The sequence below is a fragment of the Adiantum capillus-veneris genome, chromosome 16, assembly GCF_014529385.1.
Source record: "Adiantum capillus-veneris isolate H3 chromosome 16, ASM1452938v2, whole genome shotgun sequence".
Classification (NCBI taxonomy): Eukaryota; Viridiplantae; Streptophyta; class Polypodiopsida; order Polypodiales; family Pteridaceae; genus Adiantum; species Adiantum capillus-veneris.
In genome coordinates this window covers 143,834,715-143,846,923 of record NC_140946.1, presented here as the reverse complement: position 1 = coordinate 143,846,923, position 12,209 = coordinate 143,834,715, and positions in this window count along the sequence as shown.

Below are 12,209 nucleotides of genomic sequence, written 5' to 3'. Positions count from 1 at the left end.
GTAAAGAATACAAAATATTTGAAACCAAAGACTAGTGAGCCCGTGCCTATAAACAAAGTGGGCGAATATTGTGAAGGTGAAGACGAAAACACCACCATACCGGTGTATTGCCGCTTTGTGGGCACGAGATAAACGATAAGAATCTGTATGCATTTTTGAGTTTTGACAATCTTATGATTCATGCCAGACAGTTATGATATTAACTGAAATGTGTGCTAATTGTAGATTTTGGGGCCATCAAATGCGGTTGCTATCTATAGCCCAAGATGTGGAGATGCTATCAAAATGCAGATTTTTAGGCGAGAAGTGTAGTGCTTCACACGCTCTCCATGCCTGTCTATGCGGCTCATCGAACAAGGAAGATAAGGCCTATTACAACAATTGTTGGGGCCCAATTTTGTTGGTGTTTGGACCCGCCTCGACATGTGTACTGGGAAATTAGATCAAGCTTAATAGGGGTTTGATTACTAGTGCAACCTGGCATGGGCTACAACATGTGCTTTATAAGGCTCAAATTGGGCAATAACTGCTCAACTTATAGCCAATTCAAATTTCTCCATAGTCCCGAACATCCACGAGCAGGGGAAATTGAGGGGATGCAATCAAAGCTCTCTTTGACGTGTCTTCGACACCGCTTTAGTCAAAAAATTGGGTGCTTGGCAATGCTTTGATTGATATGTAAGCTAGAAGTTATGCTTGGCAGTGATTGCGTTGGTATGTATGCTGTACGTGATGCTTTTATGAAAGCACATAAAGTTCTTGAAGGGATTCCATCCAGAATGTCATCAATTGCGATGCTTTGAGGGTCAAATATGCCAAAAGTGATGCTCTCACGAAAGCATAAAAAGTTCTTGGTGGGCATTCTCTTTGGGATGATATCACTTGGATTGCATTGAATAAGGATATGGCTAGGGAATGCTAGAGAAAGATACGGTGCCTGGTAGTGCTTTGGTTATGGAGGGCTAATCAAGAAACATGCTGTGCTAGGCAATGCTTTGGTCGACATATAAGACAATTGTGGTTTACTTGAGGAGAGAGGGTGGCCACCCAACACGCCGGGGTTTAAATTCCTTCAAAGGTCACCCATAGTAAAAAAGAAGAAGGGATTTTAATGTGGACTAGAGGGGAACGAAGAAAGAAGGGCGAAACAGGCAGCATGAGGAGGAGTGCAAGGCAAGTTTGATAGAATACGTTTGTTTAGTCTCGTTGACATTAGGTTTATTTCTTTTTCAGGGCAAGATTACATTAGGAGAGAAAGGGTTTGGGTGAGCAAATGTGCACAAGGATGGATTCTAAAGCTTTGATCAGGACCAACTTGTGACCATTGTGGACTCGAGTGCAAGCTGCCAATGATGGCTTGAGCATGTGACGGGCAAGAACTAAATTTATGATCGGTTGGAGGGCTAGGCAGTGGATATTTAGCGTGTTTGGGTGCCAGTGCTCAGGAATTTACTAAGTATCTAGGTTTCTTTTAACAGTTTTTGGTGATTATCGAGGGTCGATTTTGATCGCACTTTGTACATAAATTGGGATATTGAAAGAATTTCGTGTTAGGTTGAATATGTGTTGCAAATTTCTCACTACTTTAGTCTTGCTGCCTCTAGCTCTCTCAACTCTCTCATAGCCAAAAGCCTAGCGCTTGCCTGGTCGACCCTGGACGATGAAATGAGAAGCGAATCTGAGATTGAAAACATAGTTTTGGGAACTAAAGAAAGATTCCATGTTTTTTCCAATAAAAAATCCAAGCGACAAGCATGGTACAAGAAAAACAAACCAGACATAAAGAAAAAACCAACCGCATACCAATGCCGATAGTAAAAGAAAAAATTCATTACCTAATGCTTGTAGGGAGAATGGATAAAAGATCCTTGGCCAAAGGAAAGAAGACAATGAATAAAAAGGGAACTAAATCCACAATAAATAAGAACGAGTCAAGAATGACCAAGTGGAGTGTAAAAAGGAATATCAAGAGCTAAAACGAACGCTAAAGAAATTTTGGACAACGAAAGTAGAGAGTTTTGAAAACACTCAAACAGATCACATCAGTGTTTCATTCCATTACAAAATTTACAATGATTAAGGATAAACGAATTCTTACCTAACAACCCATGTGAGAAGTGAAAAAACAAGAAAAATAAAAAATAGCCAAGAGAATCGACCTAGCAAAACCAGGGGAAGAGCTTAAACGAGCATACGTCGCAACTGACTTAACCCCTAACCTGTGAGGAAGAAGAAATTTTGATTGCTCTGCAAGAACTACAAATACGTGTTTGCTTAGTCTTACAAAGATATTAAGGGAGTGCGGTGTCCCAATATTTGTTAGCATACCATCCCTCTCAAGAGCGATGCTAAGCCCAATAAACAATGTTTGTACACATATAATGAAACATTCGGACGAAAATCTAAGAAAAAGATAGAAAAAAAAGGAGACTGAATTCATTTACAAAATTGAGTACACGGGCCGAGTGTCGTTTATTGTTGTGGTTCCCAAGAAAAATGAGAAATTCAGAGTGTGTGTAAACCTCAAAAAGATCAATGTTGCCACTATTAGAGACTATTATCCTATTACAAATCATGTGCTAAAAAGAATGGAAGGAAAAAAACCCTACAATTTTAGACAGATTCTCAGGTTATAAACAATTGGCTATTAAACTTGAAGACCAACATAAAATGGCATTTGCCACAGAATGAGATACATACATTTATCGAGTTATGTCTTTTGGTGTGACCAATGATCCCAGCCACCTTGTTAATCCCTAGCTCTTATTGGGGAATATTGTTGTGGAGAATCTCTATTAAGATGACTTTGTGTGTACCTCTTTAGTCTAGTTATAGCTCTTTATAGCCATGTAGGATTGGCATGTTGACAAAAGGCATGTGATAGCCCATGTCAAACCGTTTGTAACTTTTCACCTAGGATCAATGACCTATGCCATGCTGTATTATGAAGATGATGTATCCCATGATGTCACTCACCATTCTGACAAAAGGCATGTGATAGCCCATGTCAAGCGATGTGTTATTTTTCACCTAGGATCAATGACTTGTGCCATGATGTATTGTGAGATGATGTATCCCATGATGTCGCTCACCATTTTGACAAAAGGCATGTGATAGCCCAAGTCAAGCCATGTGTTACTTTTCACCTAGGTTCAATGACCCGTGCTATGATGTATTATAAGGTGATGTATCCCATTATGCCACCTCTTTCAATGTTTGTTTAAGTGGCCCTTTGTAACAACCAATGGACGAGTTAGTGCAGCCATTCCGTTTCTAACATTTTTTATGGTTCTCTTGTTAATCCCCATTTTGTCAAAGTCGACAATGCGGAAGCGTAGAGGCCAAGGGGAGTGAGCATGAGAGAGAGAGAGAGAGAGAGAGAGAGAGAGAGAGAGAGAGAGAGAGTCTCCTGAACCAATCAACCTTGGCAATGAATAACTGAATATGTATACAATGGAGGCAAGGGGTTGCTTATATAGCAACCTTAGTAAATTGCCCTACCCAAACTTTGACAAATAAGTAAACTAAATACCTAAAGCCAAAAGAAATAATAGGATCACATTGGGAAGTTCACTTGAGATGCCAAAACTCTAACACCCTCTCTACATCTCATAGTGGAACATCAATAGTGAGACCAAGCCGATGTAGAAGCTACCATGGACACCCCAGCACCTGTCGGGATACTGGATACACCTCGATTTTGCTATTCTCAACTTTGTACCTAAAAATAATGCCATCTTGAGCATCACTTTCCTTTTAGAAACTTTGAAATGTAGACCACACTACGTCGAAGAATCCGCACATCACGTCCAAAATATAGAACTCCAAGATAATGAACTGTGGAACACATCTTGTCCATAATCCGACCAACAACAATGAATTGGAGCGCCCATCCATAGTGTTTTAGACGTCTGATTCGTTTCCTACTAGCTGCATGTGCATTGAACTCCAACCTACGGGTCCAAAAACCGATAACTTGAACTGCAACACAAGGGTCCAAATTAATTATAGGGAGCACTCTTGCCCCTCTCTGCCACTCACAAGCCTCTCTCTAGCTGAAGCTAGTGGGATACTTGCACTTTGACTAGAAATCTGACGTTGAGGCCACTGTGCCGCCACATGTGCCACACTGATCTCCTCTGTCAAATCTTTATGACCGTAATCTATGTCCAGCTTGCCTTTGTCTTTGTCTATTAGCAAGTTTTGGCTTTTGCCGGCACCGTTGCAATGCCCAATCCCGTGCCAAAACAGCTCTTCATAAAAAGGCTCCCTCTCTTAATCAAAGGCCAAGGCCTCGCTAGCTGCAGCGTTTTGAAACGCTGGCAGCGCGGAGGCCATTTGGGAGAAAGGAGGGACGAGAGGTGTTTGTTTTTAAACGCCGCCCGCAGAGTAGGAGGGTGAGCTCGTGACGTCGGCAAGCGACATCGCCCATGATCCCAACGCTGTCGTGAGGAGGGAGGAGGTCGCTCTGTTGCTTGGCCACAAGGATGGGGGAGCAAGGTGCCGCCAAGGTTGCGCTTTAAAACGCTAGAGCAGAGAGGGAGGGCAACGTTTTTGGGCAGCAGCAACAAAGAAGCCGGCGATGCAGTGTGCTCTTCTCTTCTCCTCTTCAAGGCCGCTTCTCCACGCCAAGGGCTTCAAGCACGAGCTACACCAATAAGCTCTGATACCATGTCAAAGTCGACGATATGAAAGCGTAGAGACCAAGGCGAGAGAGAGAGAGAGAGAGAGAGAGAGAGAGAGAGAGAGAGAGAGAGAGAGAGAGAGAGAGAGAGAGAGAGAGAGAGAGAGAGAGAGATAGATTTTATTATCGTCCTCGGAGGTCAAATATGACCTATGGGACCAAAGTTACATGTGATGTAGTATGTGTATGGCTGATGAGTGACTCTCGATGCTCCAAAATTGTAGTGATGAGAGTCGCAATGGAGAGCCCACACTTTGGTTGGGAGAGGAAAGTGTGTAGGTCTAAGTTATGGCTGAAAATGTGAGAGAAGCAAGTTCGGATGTGATCAAAAGCTGAGCACTCTAGTAGTGTGTGGTACTCAGACTCTCGAACTTGCAGTGAGCATAATGTGCACAATTGATTTGACTCTTCTCCATTGCCCCAATGCCCTATCTCGCATCGAAGGAAATGGGAGCTAAGCCGAATTGCTGCGATAGTGCGTATCGCGGACAAGGGAATAGGCTCAAGCATGTAAGTGTGAGTACGGTTTCCTCTCTCAGCGAAGAACATGGTTTTGTAGTTGGGGGCAATATAGGTGGTGTAATGTATGAAGCGTGACCCACCAGATTTCTCCCAAGCCGTAATACATTGGCGTTGTAGAAAAGCTTCATTCACTTGAGAGTCAATTGAAGCATCATGTAGCAAGTGTAATGCATCCCATCTCCCAAACCACTTCTTTATGTCTTGCATCCATCCCGTGCTCAAGATCTTGCTTTTATGCGTCTTTTGAACTTTTTTGCTTGCTTCCCATGCAATTGTAGGAAGTCTATGTGAGGGGTTTTGACGCATCTTTATCATGTACTCCACAACCCTTTCCATGCCCATAACCTCAATTGGAAGAGATCCCGACTCAAGAAGTAGGAGCATATATGGTGTTTGTGTCTTAACTTGGAGAAAGTTTGTAAGAAAACGCTTTTGGACATTCTCAAACTCTTTCCAAGTAGACTTTGAGATGCTCCCGCCCCACACTTCAACTCCATAAAGAAGAACCGGTGTCACCAATGCATCAAAAAGATACTTCTTGAGAACCCAACACTTGATGTTTCCCGCATTACACATGTTCTCAAATGCATAATATGCTCTCTTTCCCGCTTCCAAATGACGCATAGCACATTCATGCCACTTGTGGTTGGATGGAACCTCAAGGCCAAGGTACTTAAAGCTCTCAACAACTTCAAGTGTCTCGTTGTTGTACACAATGCATGGCTTCTCCTTATGGTTGGTTTTCACAAGCATAACCTTTGTTTTGGATTCATTTACAATCAGCCCACTATGCAAGCAAAAGTTCTCAAGGACAACCATAAGCTTTTGTGCATCTTCTAAAGTGTGTGCTAGAAGCACTACATCATCCGCATACAACAAAAGCATGATTACCGCATTGCAAATAGTGACCTCTTCAATGCCTTCTTCTTGCATAAAGTCAAGTACCATTTGTTCCAATTGATCGATGCATAGACCAAAGAGAGTTGGTGACAATGGACATCCTTGTTTAACCCCAATAGTGCTTACAATTTTTTTTGAAATTTCTCTTCCCATGCGCAATTGACAAATCACCTTCTCATAGATTCGAGAAACCGCAAGCATAAACTCACTTGGAACTTGGAGTTCTTCCATCCTTCTCCACAAATTGTTACGTGGAATCATATCAAAGGCTTTCTTAAAGTCCACAAAACAACAATACAATCGCTTGCCTTTCAACCGACTTTCCTCCATGAGAACACGAAGAGTGACAAGATGATCAATGGTGCTATGGCATCGACGAAAACCCGCTTGTCCCTTTGCACGCTTGTCATTCTCTTTAGCCCAATCACTCAATTTCATCTCCATTATGCACCCAAACAACTTTGCCATAAGAGACCCAATCATTATAGTCCGGTAGTTGCTTACATTCTTTACATCCCCTCCTTTATGCAAAGGCTTAACCCAATTAGTACTCCAATCATTAAGCATACCATGTTGAAGTGCAAGGTTGAACATATCACGCATCCACTCATGGGTAAAATCTCCCGTCCATTTGATCATCTCCGGCTTGATACCTTGAAGATCTCCCGCTTTGCGAGTGGCCAACTTTTCAAGCCCACCGCATACATCCTCAATAGTAAAAAAAGACGGCATACATAGGAGTGAACCATAAAATGACATTTTTTCAGTATTTTCTTGCTCATATAATTGCCTACAATGTGTGTACATATCCACTAGACTCAAGTTACCAAAATTCTCAACTCGCTTGCCTCTCAAGTTTCTCCAAAATCTTCCACATGCATGTGCCTTTTCTTGGACTTGAAATTCTTGTTGCTTTACTTCCCATCTTCTTCTCTTCTTTTGAATCAATGCCTTGTATGTATGCAAATGACTTTGATAGTTGTCTTTGTCCATAGTTGACTTGTTTGTGCATACATTTTTCATGTTGCATACATCCCGGCTCATAGTGTCAAATTTCTCCTCTTTCAATACATGGTCATGCTCTACTTTGCTCATCCGCTCCTTCAAAGCATTCAAGTCCACAAGAGAGCGTTTACATTCCTTGACTTCCTCTTCAAGTTGCATCAAACGTGTTGTTTGCATCTCAAGTGTCCTCTTGAGATTCTCATTCTCAACCACAAGTACCCTTAGTGTGCCATTCTCCATTGCAAGTGTTCGTAAGTCTTCGCCTTGTTTGTTTACGGTCTCTTGCAATGATACCAAGTACGCCATGATCATGGTTTTCGATGTCGTTGGTTGGGTGGTTGTGTTGCTATCTCCACACTTAGGAGATTTTGGATCATTTTCCACAATAGTTGTGGACCTTGTTGAAGAAGAAGAACCCTTGCGAGTGCCGAAAGACATTGTATGTAAAATAGGAGATGAGAATCAATTTTGTTGAACCTGTTCACTTCGGAAATGCTGCTACAGAAACGCCTTCCATAACTCTGAAAATTTCTGTCTTTACATCAATGCGTAGAGGACTTTGTGCTCTTCGATTGAGGCTATAGATCACCCAAATCGGAGTTCGGATGAAGAAGTTATGATCAAAAGAGTGGACTGCTGTCTACTAGGTCAAAAAACGGCTGCACTGAGAGAGAGAGATAGATAGATAGATAGATAGATAGTTCTATTATCGTCTTGGGAGGTCAAATATGACCTATGGGACCAAATGAACATGTCACGTGGTGTGAGTGGAGTTCATAAGTGACTCTCGATGCTCAAAAATGGCTGAAATGAGCGTCGCAATAGAGAGTCCACATCGTGGTTGGGAGAGGAAGGTATGTAGGGAGAGCTCATGGCTGAATATATGGGGAAAAGAGGACCTAATGTGGTCAAAAGCTGAGCACTCAAGTAGTGTGTGGTACTCACTCTCTCGCACTTGACGAGGGCATAAGGTGCAAAGTCGATGACACTCCTCGCCAGTGCCCCAACGTCCTGTCTCGCAGCGTAGAGAATGGGAGCTAAGACGAATGGAGGCAATGGTGCGGATCGCACTCAACGGGATGGGCTCAAGGATGTAGGAATGGGTTCGGTTACCTCGTTCCGAGAAGAAGAGAGATTTGTAGTTTGGGGCAACGTGTGTGGTGTAATGGCTGAAGCGAGAACCTCCGGATTTCTCCCAAGCCATGATACATTGGCGTTGTAAGAAGGCCTCATTAACTTGGGAGTCGATCGACGCATCCTTGACCAAGTGACATGCATCCCATCTTCCAAACCATTTCTTGATATCAAGCATCCACCCCGAACTTAGTATTTTGCTCTTGCATGTCTTTTGAACCTTTTGACTTGCTTCATATGCGATTCTAGGAAGTCGATGGAAAGGGCTACGTTGTGTCTTACGCATGTACTCCACAACCCTTTCCATGCCCAAGACCTCAATGGGAAGCGATCCGGACTCAAGAAGTAAGAGCATGTAGGGTGTTTGTGTCTTGACTTGGAGAAAGTTGGTGAGAAAACGCTTTTGGACATTCTCAAACTCTTTCCAAGTAGACTTCCCGATGCTTCCACCCCACACCTCCACTCCATAAAGAAGCACCGGTGTCACCAATGTGTCAAAGAGGTACTTTTTGAGAGCCCAACACTTGATCTCTCCTGCATTGCACATGTTCTCAAATGCATAATAAGCCCTCTTTCCGGCTTCCAAGTGACGCATTGCACAATCCTTCCATTTATGATTGGATGGAACCTCAAGGCCAAGGTACTTGAAGTGATCTACCACTTCAAGTTTCTCATTGTTGTATACAATGCATGGATTTTCGTCATTGAGGGTCTTTACAAGCATAACCTTGGTTTTGGATCCATTCACGATCAGCCCGCTATGTAGGCAAAAGCGTTCCAAGATACTCATAAGCTTTTGTGCATCTTCTAAGGTATGTGCCAAGAGCACTACATCATCGGCATAAAGCAAAAGCATGATCACCGCATTTCCAATCTTAACCTCTTCTATGCCTTCTTGCTGCATAAAATCAAGAACCATGTATTCCAATTCATCAATGAGTAGCCCAAAGAGGGTTGGGGAAAGTGGGCATCCTTGTTTGACACCAATAGTGCTTGCAAAAAATTCTGAAATTCCATCTCCCATACGTAATCGACATATCACTTTTTGGTAGATGCGAAAGACTGCATGCATAAATTCTCTCGGCACTTGAAGGCTTTGCATACGTCTCCAAAGATTTCCTCGCGGTACCATGTCAAAAGCTTTCTTGAAATCCACAAAGCAACAATACAACTTTTTTCCTTTCAATCGAGACGCTTCCATAAGAACTCGAAGAGTGACAAGGTGATCAATAGTGCTATGATGCTTTCGAAAACCTGCTTGGCCAAGCGCACGTTTGCCATTCTTTTCAGCCCATTCACTTATCTTCATCTCCATGATACATCCAAATAACTTTGCCATCAAAGAACCAACCATTATAGTGCGATAGTTGTTCACATTGTTTACATCTCCTCCTTTGTGCAAAGGTTTGATCCAATTTGCACTCCAATCATGAGGCATGCCATACTGAAGTGCAAGGTTAAACATATCGCATATCCAATATCGTGTTTTCTTGCTTGTCCATTTAATCATTTCAGCCTTGACACCTTGAAGGTCACCTGCCTTGCGAGTAGCAAGTTTCTCAAGCGCGCGGCATACATCTTCAATGGTAAAGAAGGGAGACATAAATGGAAGGGAGCTACAACCCTCCATCTTATCAACATTGGGTTGCTCATAGAGGTTCTTACAATGCATATACATATCCTCAAGAGTCAAGTCACTAAAGCTCTCAACGCGCTTGCCTGTTAGATTTTGCCAAAACTTGCCACATGCATGTGCTTTCTCTTGTACTAAAAGAAGTTGTTTTTCGACTTCCCACCTTCTCCTCTTCTTTTGAACAAGTGCTTTGTATGTGTATGAACATTCCAAGTAAACTTCCTTGTCTTTGATTGCATCCAATCTTAGCAAGTGTTTTCGGGTTTGACTACATTCCATGTCAAACCATTTCTTCTTGGTACTACCCTTCTTAGACCTTTTGCAAGACATGTGTTTCGCCGAAAAGCATTCCTTCGCACAGGAGAAAATTACTTCTTTGAAAACTTTCCACTTGCATTCTAATGTTGGGCTCCCTTGATGCTCTATCATGCTTAACATTTGGTCCACCATATCAGCATATATAAGTGCTCGTTTGAAGTCTAGACGTAGGTACAAATGATTCACATCATGATTGGAGGCTACATGTTCGGGCCGTTTACCACACTTGAGGTCAATACATAACATCCTATGATCCGATTCCGGATTCCATTCACCAAGTGTAAAGCTTTGTATGCATTCTAGAGTGGCTTCTGAGAACAACATATAGTCAATCACGCTAGCACCATTGTGCTTTCTACATGTAAAGTCATTGGTGCCTTGCCATAGAGATACACCATTTGCAATGAGCATTCCGGTACTATTGCACATATGTAGAAGTGACTTTCCATAGTGATCCACTTCTTTTGCATCATTAGAACTTCGATTATACATGTATGAGTCATCCACTCTTCTTGATACATGCGGCATGTCGACTTGTTGTGTGTCGTGTTGTAACATATTTGTGCGAGCATTCATGTCTCCAAAAACAATGACTTCACCTTGATCCTTGTAATGAGCAATGTCTTCCTTTAGTTCAACAAAGGGCTGATCTCTATCCATATTCAAGCGAGCATAAAAGTTGGAGTCATAGTGAGGAATGTAGCAGCCGGCCACAAACATGACTTGACCATTTGGTGGGCTGATTTTCAGCCATAAGTAGCGTTTATACTTATCTTCTTTGATAATGGAAACATCTTTCAAACCCTTTTTGGTCATACATGCTACGCCTCCTTGGCCTCTTCGTTGCTTTGCATTTTTGGCCCACATCAAAGAATGCACATCGTATTTGTCAAATCCAAGAATTCGTTGCGCATCATGCTCCCATGTTTCGACAAGAAGTATCACATCGGAGTCATTGGTAAGCTCATCAATGCCAATTCCCGCATTCCATGGATACCCGTTACAATTCCAAAAGCTTATTCGCAAGCGTGAGTTGGTCTCATAGATCATGTGTCCCTATTTGTTGGGTGGACTTGCATCCTCCTCAAGTGCCTTTTCTTCTTGAGATGATACCTTAACCTTCTTGCTTCTTTCCTCGTATGCTTTGCGACGTACATTTTGTTTCATAAGAGTGCGATCCTCATATACATTACAACCCGTTCCTTTGAGGTAGATCCAACCATTGTCAAGGATGATCTTTCTCTTTACCTCATCAGCCATGGTACATACAATAGGTCTTTCTCCCGAGCGAGGGACTCCTTGTTTTCCAACTCGATGTGCACCATAAGCCATGATTCCTGACATGCCAAAGTGTGTAGCAAAAAACTCTTCAATAGCAACCGCAAGAGATTGGGGTGTTTCCATGCTTTCCTCCTTGATTCCACGAATGACGATGTTCTTTGAGCGTTTTTGTCGTTCTTGCAATTCTTGAGTGTCCACATTCTCTACATTCTTTGCTTGGACAACGGCTTGCGTGATAGGAGATGTAGAAACCACATTATCCTTACATATATCAGCCCATGATTTGGATGCATTTCTCATCTCACATACATCATGTCGTATTGTATCTATCGTTTCCTCTTTCAATACATGATCACTCTCAACTTTGCTCAAGCGCTCTTTCACTACATTCATGTCAACAAGAGAGCGTTTACATTCTTGAACTTCATTCTCAAGATGCATCAAGCGTGTTGTTTGCATTTCAAGAACCTTCTTGAGGTGCTCATTCTCCACAACGAGAACTCTTAAAGTACCATTCTCCATTGCAAGTGCGCGCAACTCTTCACCTTGCTTGTTGACGGTTTCTTGTAACGAGATCAAGTAAGCCATGATCATTGCTTCCGTTGTTGTAGACGATGTGGTTGGATTAGCATCCAAATTCCTTGGAGATTTTGCATCATTCTCCATGGCGAGTGTGGCTTTTCCACCCTTGCGAGTTTTGTCTGACATTGCCTTCAAGTCGGCAACAAAAAC